Genomic DNA, 12,856 nt, shown 5'->3' with positions numbered 1-12,856 from the left:
GCCATGCTTTGTTGATTCCCATGGGAGAGAAGCCTTTCTGAGGAGTGCATGGGGTTTGTAGAAAGGAGGTGGGGGAAGGAAATGAAAGGAGAGGAGGGAGGGGAAACTGTGGTTAATATGTGAAATAAATTTTAAAAATTAATAAAAAGCAAACAAACAAAAACCAAAAACTTCAGCATTGGATAAGTCTATTAGGAAATAAAATTGAAGATGAGTAAATTTCATAAGCCTAAAGTGGGCAGAAAAAAAAGAATAAATGGTAAAGTACAAATAAGTCTCATGGAAAATAGGAAAGTAAGAAAATCAATTAAAACAGTAAGTGTAGTCAACAGAACGTTTCTGAGGAAGTACAGATAAGGGACTTGTCAAAGCCTTTAAATGTCTAAAAAGTGAAGGATTCTACTAGGCTTAGTGAATGCCATGGTTAATTTTGTTTATCTAGTTGGCATGACCTAGAATCATCTAGGAGAAAATCTTATCCAGATTTAGGTTAGTCTATGGGCAAGCCTGCCTGGGAGTGATCATTTAGAGTATGTTAACCTGAGGTGGGAAGATCCACCTTAAATAAGGTCATCTCATTCCAAAGAGCATGGCCTTAGAATGAACAAAAAGAAGCAAGCAAGCTGAGCAACAGCAATCCTCTATTTCTGCTTCCTGAGTGCTGTGGACTCTTGCATCTTTCAAGAGCACTGGTTTAACACTGTAGGAGGCACAAAGACAAAAGACCAAATGACAAGAAAATGGATATTTTAAAAATGAGGGCCATTATTTTATTCCCAAGGAGGTACATTTTTGGCCAAATCCCTTCTCCTCCTCCTCCTCCTCCTCCTCCTCCTCCTCCTCCTCCTTCCTCCTCCTCCTCCTCCTCCTCTTCCTTCTTCCTCGTTCTCCTCCTTCTTCCTCATCCTCATCTTCCCCCTCCTCGTTGCCTTTCTCTTCCTCTTCTTTTTTGTTAAATTATCTATTGTTAAAAACAGATTTTTAAATGTGATATATTCTGGTTATGGTTTCCCTTCAACTCCTTCCAGATCCTTCCTACCTCCCAAATCAACATCTTTTCTTGCTTTTTCTCATTAGAAAACAAGCTGGCCTCTTAAAAGTGGTAAAAACAAACAAACTTTAATAGAACAAAACAAACAAGTGAACAGAGAAACATAGAACACCCTCCCCAAAAAAAAGCACAAGAAACACATATAGATGCAGAGACACACATATTGGCACTAACAGAAATCCTGTAAAACCACAAAACTGGAAGCCAAAATATATAAGAAAATGACCTGTAAGATAAGAGAGAAAAAAAGAAAAAGAATTGCCCATACAAGTATTACTATAAAAAAAAATAAAGACCTCCAAAATTATCAGAGTTCATTTTTTGTTGGCCATCTACTGCTGGGCATGGGATGTCCTCAAGAGTTCTTTGTATAGCCGGGCGGTGGTGGCGCACGCCTTTAATCCCAGCGCTTGGGAGGCAGAGCCAGGCGGATCTTTGTGAGTTCGAGGCCAGCCTGGGCTACCAAGTGAGTTCCAGGAAAGGCACAAAGCTACACAGAGAAACCCTGTCTCGAAAAACAAAAAAAAACAAAAAAAAAAAAAAAAAAAAAGAGTTCTTTGTATACCCAGTGAGACTCAGCCAAGTTATTAGCTGGAGATAACTTCTGGGTTAGGGATGGGGGCATGTGTCCACTTCCCTTCTCACCACTGTGACCCCATCAAGCCCAGACCTGTGTGTGCCCTCTGTAAGTTCATATGAGCTTCAGTCATTCTGTGTCTAGAAAGCCTTGTTTTCTTGGTGTCCTCTGTTCCCTCTGACTTTTAGAATCGTTCCTCCTCTTCTACAGGATTCTTTGAGCTGTGAGAGGAGAGATTTAATAGAGACAACCCACTTAGGAGTTAGTGTTCCAAGATCTCTCACTCTGCATATCTGGCTATGGGTGTCCATCTGTTGCAGGAGGAAATTTCTCTGATGATGTGTGAGCAAGGCACTGATCTATGTGGTATAGCAGAATACCAACAGGAGTCATTTTATGGTTATGTTCCTTTAGCTTTAGTAGTAGTTGGTTTTCCCTTAGGTCTGTGGCCTTTCTAGTCCCAGGTTCTTGGCCACTTTAGCAGTGTCAGGGATGGACTCCATCTCACAGAGTGGGCCTTAAATCAAATAAGATATTGGTTGGTTAGTCCCACAAGCTTTGTACTAGTATTGTATTAGCACATCTTGTATGGTGGTCACTATTGTAGATTGAAGAGTTTGTAGAGGGGTGGGTGTTTACTCTTCTCCTTTAGTAGCATGCAGAATTCCTTCTAGTACCACGAACTCTACTCAGTACTGATGAAGGTTCTAGGTAGGCATCAGCTCAACTTTTCCATTTTCCATGAGTTGTGTAGGTGTTGTCTTCAGCAACAGGGCCTTATCATCAGTTTATGGAGAGCAACCAATAGCTTTGGCAGTAGCCTGTATTGTTCAGAGGTTCACATGGGGCCCCTTTAGACAACTCTATTAGAGTTAACCCATTCTCAGGATTGGAAGCTTCACTTGGTGGCAAGAGATGCCAGTTGGGGCTTTCTCTCCCAAGTTATTTGGCAATTCCATTTATATGTATATGTATATGTATGTATGTATATATGTATATATAAATACATTCTGTATATGCTATATATAAATATATGAAGATCACCTTTATATATGCATATGTTTCAGGAAGCTTCTACCATATTAGGTTTCCATACAACCCCTCAAATAACCCTTAGTTTTAGCTGTCTCCCTAGTTGATTCTGTGGCTCACTGATCCACTTTTGGTCTTATCAGGGCTCTTGGTCCTGTCAGAGCTGACTGATTCTGTATTTCAGGAAGCCTCTCTTGGTCCAATGACAGGTGGCAGATTCTACTTCTCAGGAAGCCATTCTTGGTCTAATGAGGGCTGGCAGATTCTCTGTCTCCTGAGGTTACTCTTGGTCCAATGACAGCTCTTTCTTCAATGAGAGCGCTCTCTCTAGGCCCAATGAGAGCTCTCTAGGCCTGATAAGAGTTGGAGGTTGGTTTCCAAGCCTCAGGAAGTGGCTCAGGTCTTGGGCAGATGGGTATGGGGGCAGGGCATGTAAATTGCAGGGTCCACTGAGAGGTCTTGGTGAGGGAGGGTCCTTCTCCCAGGAGACCTGCCTGCTGGCCGGCAACTCATAAAATTATTTTTAAAAAATAAAAACAAATCCTCAATAGCATGTCATGATCTTTTCTTCCACCTTCTTAGTTTCATTGTGACATTTCCAACCATGTAATGTAATGTAAAGTTAATCAATTCACTCCCTCTATTGTTCCCTTGTTTCCCTCTAGACTCTTTCCTCTTCTTACATACTTTCTAATAATCCCTGTGGTGGTTTGAAAATGACCCTCAAAGGCAGTGTCACTATTTAGAGGTGTGGCCTTGTTGGAGGAAGTTTGTCACCGTGGGGGTGGGCTTTGAGGTCTCTTTTTCTCAAGCTTCCCTCAGTGTGATAGTCAGGTGACTTCCTGTTGCCTGCAAGATGTAGCACTCACAGCTCCAGCACCACATATGCCTGTATACTGAATGTTCTCTGCCATGATCATGATGGACTGAACCTCTGAAACTGTAAGCCACCCTCAATTAAATGTTTCCTTTATTAAAGTTGCCGTGGTCATGGTGTCACCTCACAGCAATAGTAAACCCTAACTAAGACAATCTTCCCTTCATTTTCATGCCCTTTATTTTTCCCTCTAAATTCTACATATGAAACAAAATATGTGATGCTTATGTTTACAGGAGTCGCTTGTTTCACTTAGCATCTTAATCTCCAGGTTCATCTATTTCATGGAAAATCACATTATTTCATTTTTGTACCTTGCTGGGTGTTATTTTTTCTTATTTACTGAGTACTTATTCTGCTTTTGATCAGATTAATCTCAATAGCACAGATTTATTCTCTATGATCTAAACTTAAAATAATTAGGAAGTTTATTTTTATATGATTTAAAAAATTACTTTATGCACATGGATATTTTGCTTGCATGTCTGACACCACCTGAGTATAGTGTTAATAGGGACTAGAGGAGAGCATTAGACTGGAGTTACAGAGGATTGTGAGCTGCCGTGTGGGTGCTGACAATTGAAGTCAGGTCTGTGGTATTGCATTCCCCCAAATATTGTGCATGCTAATAGACTTATCTGGGGTCAGAGACAAAACAGCCACAATATTAAACATAAAGGATAGGCAGTGGTAGCACACGCCTTTAATCCTAGCATTCCAGAGGCAGAAATTCATCTGTTCAAGGATACAGCCAGGCATGGTGACTCATCATGCCTTTAATCCCAGAAAGCAAGGCATTAATCCCAGGGAGTGGTGGTAGAAAGCAGAAAGATATATAAGGTGTGAGGACCAGAAACTAGAAGCATTTGGCTGGTTGAGCATTTGGCTGGTTAAGCTTTCAGGCTTCTAGCAGCACAGTTCAGCCGAGAGCCATTCGGACATGAGGACACAGAGGCTTCCAGTCTGAGGAAAGAAGACCAGCTGTGAATCTGGCAAGGTGAGATAGCTGTGACTTGTTCTGCTTCTCTGACCTTCCAGCATTCACCCCAATAACTGGCTCAGGTTTGATTTTATTAATAAGAACTTCTAAGATTCCTGCTACACAGGTCTGCTTAGCCAGTGCTCTTAACCACTGAGCATCTCTTTCTAGCTCTTATTTTTTTTCTTAATCCAGTACTCACTAGGTCTACCCTCTAAAATCTTATTTCAAGCAACATTTTCTAAATGATCTATCACTGCCATGGTAATGTCTCTTATCTTAGACATTTTGTAAGTAAGAGTTAACTTATTTTAGAGGTATATGAAGTTGGTAAAAGACATGACCGCAGAAGTAGAAAAAGGCATGTTGCTAAATTCTGAGTAAAATCTTTTATATGATTGTTTCCATCTATTGGTTGAGATGTCTGTTTAAATATACTCCTCATTTTTTAATTAATTAATTAATTAATTTTTAAATTATACTCATGATATTAATCACATTTGTGGTATTCATAGATTACATTCACAGTATTCATTCAATTATATATATTTAATTTTAAATGTCGAGTGTCATTTACTGAAGGGGGTAGGAGGTCTTAAATACAGGCTTACAGCACAATGGGAGGACCCCAGAAGGCAGAAGTTCGCTATTGATGTTTTACAATCTTGCATCTAAGCTGTTAACGCCCATTATTCAGGATACACAGACAAGGAACTTCCCTTAAGCATTTAGGAGGGTGAAACCTGGCAGGGAATTAGCATTGGGAGGATATCAAGGTCAAGGTCCACAAGCAAGGCAACAGTTACCCAAAACAGGGGCCAGGGACCTGCAGGTCCCCCTTTTAATAGAAAATGAAATTCTGACTTGGGTTGCGTGGGACATCAGCAGGTCACCTTACCCATCATGGAGATGCCTGCCTAGGCCACACAGGTGCTCTGTCTTAGGTTGGTGAGTGCCCCCCAGGAATTACCCGTCTCTGAACACTCATTATCATACTGGCTCAATTGTGTGTGAGATGCATGGTTAATTGCTGCCAGAGATCTCAAAATGGCACTGGGCGTGCAATCTGTGTGTTCAATACAGAAAAGACCAACAGAGGTCCTATCTCACCCATAGCCAGTAGGTTAAAGGCAACTGAGCCATTCCCTTCCTTAACAAGCCATACTGTTTGTTGGAGTCCTTGTAAGATAGTATCCCAAAAGCAACTGGAACTTGAGTTTATAAATTTATAATTTTCAAAGCCAATCGAGATGTATATAACTACCGAATTAAATTTATCATGCCCAATAGAATGAAAGATTAACTAACTGTGGTAGCTACTTTTGTTGCCAGGGTCTCCACTGTGCTAGTTGGAGTAAGCAATTATGAAATGGTAATCCCAGAAACAGTAGCAGCAGTGTGCGCCATTGTTGTAACAGCAACAGTGGCAGCAGCAATGTCAAATTCTCTTCTGGATTGTGTGGACATCCACTGGCGTGGATATAACTCCAGGAAAATGAACCGCCCAGGCCTGTTTTTCTTGATCCCAGCATGACTTTGGCTGGCAGCTCTTCTGGAGAATCCAATCTCATGGCTACAGTTCCTAGGCTTACATTAATGCTTGCCAAAGCTGGCCATATTGGGCTCTCAATCTCCATTGGCATCAGAAGGGTAGATTTTTTCATGATGACCCATTACGTCTCTGTCATGTTGGGCTTCAGCAGCAGCCACAGGGCACGTTCAGTACTTAGGAATCCAAAGAGGAACCTCATTGTCCTGAGCAGAGATATAAACAGAACTCCGGGGCCACACCAACACTAGATTGGGTCTCCTCCACGTGCTAGTAGAAAGATCCTTCCATCACTCCAGAGGGTGATTTGCAACAGGAGCCCTCCAGTGCTTATCTGTATCGGATCCTCCAGCAGAATCCACCGATAGACTCCAGCAGAATCCACGGATAATAAAATTTAAAATATATAAAACAAGGGAAAAATAGAATGTGGAGAGGAATGACAAGTCCCTAGTTCTCCCTTTTTTAACTTTAGTAAAATGTTTGTTTGTTTGTTTAATATTTCAAATTTTTTCTATTTTTATTTATTTTTTATTGTTTAAAATTTATTTATTTTTCTATTATCATCTTGATAGAGTATGTATTCTTATCTTTATAGTGAGATGTTTCATTGAGGCTTGCTCAGTAATTGAGTAAAACCGAAATTTATTATGAGCCACAGTCGCTCTAGGGACCTCCATGCTACATATATAGCCTCCATGGTTCTGTGGGCTGTAGTCTGATTGTACTTTATTTTATATCTAGAATCCACTTATGAGTGAGTACATACCATGTTTGTCCTTGTGAGTCTAGGTTAAATCACTAGGGATGATATTTTCTAGTTCCATCCATTTGCCTGCAAATTTCATGCTTTCATTGTTTTTCTCTGCTGAGTAGTACTCCATTGTATATATGTACCACATTTTTTCCATCCATTCTTCAGTTGACGGGCATCTAGGTTGTTTCCAGGTTCTGGCTATTACAAATAGTGCTGCTATGAACATAGCTGAGCATGTATCTTATGGTATGAATCAGCATTCTTTGGGTATATGCCCAAGAGTGGGATGGCTGGGTCTTGAGGTAGTTCGATTCCTAATTTTCTGAGAAACTGCCATACTGATTTCCACAGTGGTTGTACAAGCTTACATTCCCACCAACAGTGGAGGTCTACTCCTCATTTTTATTGGCTTATTTTCTTGTTGAAATGTAAGAATTCTTAGAAATCTTGAAGCAGAATCTCACTTTTTACTCTGGCTGGCCTGGAACTTACAAAAATTCTCCTGCCTCTGTGCTGGAATTAAAGGCTTGCACCACAATGCAATCTTTCTTCTTATATAAACGTTAAATGCCTGGATTTTATGTGGGTTCTTTGTATTTGAATTCATATCCTCTTGCTTGTACAACATTTAGATTTTGAAGGATTAGTCCTCATTTTTTTCTTTCATAAATTGCCCATTTCTTGTATCTTCAAGATCACCTAGGTTTGTCCAATGTATCTTGCAGGGGTTTTGTAGCTTTAGATTTTACATTTAACCTTACAATTTATTTTAATTATGTCCTTAAAGAAGCAGAATGAAATATAGATGCCAGGAGACAAGGAGGTAATATCGAGGAGACAGAGAATTGCACTTAGGCAGGAGATTCTAGTACAAGATTCTGAACTGACTATGACAAGGTTAACAACAGTGTATAGCGTACTTGGAATATGAGCTCAATAATGGAAGCATATTTCAAAGCATTATGTTATACATCATAAATTTGTATACACTTTGTCAACCAAAAATAAATGGATAAATAAAACAAATATACCAGCATCAAAAAGAATTGAGGTATATGGTTTGTACTATTTATTGAGAAACATTTGTGGGTTTTTTTTTTAAATTAAATGTGTAATGCTTAGTTTTCCTTCATTCCTTTCCACTATTTAGTCTCTCTATATAATAATTACTGCCTTAGCCTCCCAAGCACTGGGATATCGGTTTTCATCACCATGTCCAGCATAGCACTCATTTTATTCTTTAAAAGTTACATATTTCATGTTTCAGCAATAGTAAAAAGTTATTAGAATGTAATCATAATTTTTTATATTGGAAGCACCTATGAGTATTAGGAAAATATTTTTAGTTTAAATGTAAATGCTATAGTTATTTCATATGAATGTTTGTCAAGCCATTTTTTAAATTATTATTTTTAGGTTAGCATACAAAGTAATGGGCTTCATTATGGCATTTTCATACATATGAGTCATTCTGCTTTGTTCTCATTTGAACTCTCCCTCACGGCCTCCCTGTGCTTCCTGCCAACTGGTCTCCCTCTTTCTCCCAGAGAGTGGTGCCTTCTGTTTTTATGTCACATGTACTCTGTAGCAGGAATCTTAAAAGTTCTTATTAATAAAATCAAACCTGAGCCAGGTATTGGGGTGAATTGGAAGATCAGAGAACCAGAACAAGCCACAGCTACCTCACCTCGCCAGATCCTCAGCTGGTCTTGTTTCCTCAGACTGGAGACCTCTGAGTCCTCATCCAGAATGGGTCTCAGCTGAATTGCTGCTCAAAAGCCTGAAGGCTTAACCAGCCAAATGCTTAACCAGGCCAAATGCCTCTAGTTTCTGGTCCTCATGCCTTACATATCTTTCCTTTCTACCATCACTCCCTGGGATTAAAGGCTCACTTTCTCGGATTAAAGGCATGAGTCACCCATGCTTGGCTGTATCCTTGAACAGATGGATTTCTGCCTCTGGAATGCTAGGATTAAAGGCATGTGCTACCACTGCCTATCTATCCTAAGTATCTAGTGGCCTATCTGTTCTCTGACCCCAGATAAGTTTATTAGGGTGCACAATATTTCAGGGAACACAATACCACCTCAATACTCCACTAGGCTCTGTCTCTCCCATACCTTACAGTCTCTCACTCCTTTTCACAGTCTCTTTTCTAGTTTCATGACACACATGCATACGCACATGCACACACACATTTAAGCATATATGTATGTTCCAAATATAAAACACTCAGTGTCTTTCTGAATTTTATTTTACTTAACATAATAATTTTCAGTTACATCCATTTTCCTGAAATTTTAATAATTTTGTTTTTCTTTATACCTGAAAGAAATTTCATTTCGTATTTGTGCCACATTTTCATTATATTTTCATCATTTTATGGGTGTTCAGGCTGATTCCATTTCCTTCCTATTGTGATTAGAGGAACAATAAACAATGGATGTGTAAGTTTTTCTGTGGTAGGATATAGAATCCTTTGGGTTTGAAGGCTGTGGTTGTAACATGGTAGTAGGGTGCTTGCTTTGCATAGCCCTGGGTTCAATTCCTAGTACTTGAAAAAAAATACCTAATCCTTTCAGTATATACCCAGAAGTCATACATGTAACATGATCATTTTCTTTTCCTTTTCATTCTTTCTTTTTCTTCCTTCCTTCCTTTCTCCCTTCCTCCTTCCCTCTACCTCCCTCCCTCCCTTCCTTCCTTTCTTTTTTTTTTTGAGGAACCACCATACTGATTCCTATAGTTTGCACTCCCACCAGCAGTGAGTGAGTGTTTTCATAATCCTTGACAGTATCTGTTGCTTGTTTTCTGCTTAGCCATTCTGTCTGGCATGAGATACAGTCTCAGCTGCATTTAATATGCATTTCACCATGATTGAGGATGTTGAACCTTTTCAATTGTTTATTATTCCATTTATTGATTTGATTTTTCTAGTGTGTAATTGTTTCAGCTTTGTATATTTCTTAGATACATATCTACTAGCTGATGTGTAGCTGTCAGAGATATTTTCCAATTCTCTAGATTGTTGCTTTTGTGTTGCAAAAAAATCTTAATTCCATTTCTAAATATTTGTCTCTATTGACAAATACTACTCTCATCCTTTATTAAAGAAGTTTCCTTTGTAGTGAACACAGTGAATGCAGAGTCATAGCTGCTTATAGTGCTGAGAATAAGTGATGTTTGAGTGATCAGCACTAAACAGGACATTTGTACCACCCCCTTTGCTAAGGCTTAGCAAGCATTAAGGAAGAATGAGCAGAAAGAATGTCAGAGCCGGAAGATAGGGAGAGGGGCTGTGGAATGCTCTCTTTGAGGCATGATATAGCCATTGCAAATATGGTCACACTGTGCTTGCCTGCATCAGGCCTGTGCAAGACTGGCATGGCTTTTCTCCAGGACTCCCACTTCACCCATGGTTTAATTTCAGAAAATTCTGCTTTTTCCATAGATCTTTAATCTGTCTCTTCTCCATCCTCACAGTCAGTGGCTAAGTTTGTGATCTTGAAGATGCAGAGAGAGCTTCTTGAAGAGCTTCTGAAGCTGCTTCCGGGCAACTCTACTGTGGTCAAATTTCAAGAGAAACTTGTAAATCTCCTGTAGACTTTCTGGTTGTCTCTTTCCACCATGTGGATCCTAGGCATCAAACTCAGGGCTGTCTTATGTAATAGCACAATCCTGCGTTCCCAGCTTCTTTATCATTTTCTGAGTCCCTAGATGAGATACTCAGAGATGGGACCATGAATGTAAAGTTATAAGAGTTGTGATGTGCAGTGGAATGTGGCACATGGATGGCAGAGTGGTGGAAAGAAGCCTGGCATTTGGAGCTGGTTTAGTTTACTCCTTCCTACTTGCCACCTGCCCAGAGCACCTGACAAAGGGGCAGCCCAGAAAGGTATTTAATCATGTAGGTAATTAATTCAGTTGTGAAATACACTTCTTTCTTCTGCTCATTAAATAAAGCCATTGTGAACACCTTGGCCAATAGTTCTGGAAATCTTCTATTTGAGTGTAGACTGAAGTGGGTCTATTTCATTTAATTATTGTGTCTTCTAGGATTTGCCAACTTACCTTCAGACTAAATTAGCTCAAAACTAGACAAGCTGTCCTTGCTCCCAGTACTCCTGAATTGGTGCTGAGCATACAGACACAGAACATTTTAGATTTGGGAAGAACCTTAAAGGAATTAACCTGAACCTTGTGCAGAGTTTGAGGAATTTGTCTACAATATCTCTCACAGACACTTAGCTGAACACTGCTAGTGATGGAGTAGACTCTACTGCTCAAGGCTGCTCCACACTGTGGTAGCTATATAATTGCTTACAGTGGGCAGAAGGCAAGTCTGAGCAGGTGACTAAGAAGATGTTTCCAGAGAAGTAGAAGGAAAATAAGGAAACAGTAGTATCCTGGAAGCAAGGTCAGAAGAGAACTTTAAGAATGAAGTGCTGCTGAGTAAGCATTGTGTCAGGCAGTGACTTGAGAATTGGCACATGTCCATTGAATTTCACTTTAAGAACTTATATTTTAAGGAGAAGGGTTGAGGTTAAGCCAAAAATTGCAGGAGACTGAACCATAGACAGAGAGAAAAGCAAAGGAGGCAGTGTCCAAAACTTGTTTTGCTAAGGAGTTTGGTTAAGGGGGAAGGGAGCTGTGATAGTAGCTACAAGATACAGGTCTGAGGAAAGGATCTTTTGAAGTAGGGTATCTGAACATTTTTGTTGAGATGACAGAACCCAGCTAGAGAGAAGGATCCAAAGGACAGTTCATTTCGTGGTCTCATTTTACATCTGGAAAAAATTGGCAAGAGACTTACTCCACAAAGTGTAGCATGAGTCTTAAAGAGTCTTATTAATAAAATCAAACCTGAGCCAGGTATTGGGGTGAACACTGGAAGATCAGAGAGACAGAACAAGCCACAGCTAACCTCACCTGGCCAACTTCTCAGCTGATCTTGTTTCCTCAGGCTGGAAGCCTCTGTGTCCTCATCCAGAATGGGTCTCAGCTGAACTGTGCTGCTCAAAACCTAAAAGCTTAACCAGCCGAAAGCTTCTAGTTTCTGGTCCTCATGCCTTATATATCTTTCTGCCTTCTACCATCACTCCCTGGGATTAAAGGCTCGCTTCCTGGGATTAAAGGCGTGAGTCACCATGCTTGGCTGTATCCTTGAACACACAGAGATCCAGGTAGATCTCTGCCTCTGGAATGCTAGGATTAAAGGCGTGTGCTACCACTGCCTATCTATCCTAAGTATCTAGTGGCCTATCTGTTCTCTGACCCCAGATAAGTTTATTAGGGTACACAATATTTTGGGGAACACAATACCACCACAACTAAGCCCACTTCATTTGTGTTCCTTTTCTCTTTCCTGGCTTTGCTATTTGTTTTTGAGGTAGTGGTGAGCCAAATGTGTACTTGACAGCCACCCTAGGGCATTGCACAACTGAGTATGTATGTGTAGTGATACACATAGGAAGATGCAAATGTTAATTTTTGTTTGTTTGTTTTTTTCTAGACAGGGTTTCTTTGTATTGCCCTGGCTGTCCTGGAACTCACTTTGTAGACCAGGCTGGCTTCAAATTCACAGAGATCCCTATGTCTTTGCCTCCCAGGTGCTGGTATTAAAGGTGTGTGTCACTGCCGAGGTTGTAATAGTTAATTTTCTAGGTCAGTTTTATTTTCGCCAAGGAGTGGAGCCAGAATTTTTCTTGATGTGTCTGAGAGTGGTTTGGATGAGGTCATCATTTGTCTCTGTGACTTAGTAAAGAAGATTGTTTTCCTTAAAGTGTTTGGGCTTCATCTAACTAATTGAAGACACAGATAGAATAGAAAAACCAAGGGGAGAGAACTCATGGTGACAGACTATTTAAGGCAGAGCGTCATGTTTTCTGGCTTTCAGACAAACTGAATCATGGACTTTTCTTGAATGTCAAGTTTATTGGCTTTTGGACCAGAACTATACTTGACTCTCCTACATCACAATCTTATCTTTAAAAAGTATATAATATCCTGAGTGGTGGTGGCTCACACCTTTAAT

The sequence above is a fragment of the Peromyscus maniculatus genome, chromosome X, assembly GCF_049852395.1.
Source record: "Peromyscus maniculatus bairdii isolate BWxNUB_F1_BW_parent chromosome X, HU_Pman_BW_mat_3.1, whole genome shotgun sequence".
Classification (NCBI taxonomy): Eukaryota; Metazoa; Chordata; class Mammalia; order Rodentia; family Cricetidae; genus Peromyscus; species Peromyscus maniculatus.
This window is presented reverse-complemented; position numbering follows the sequence as displayed.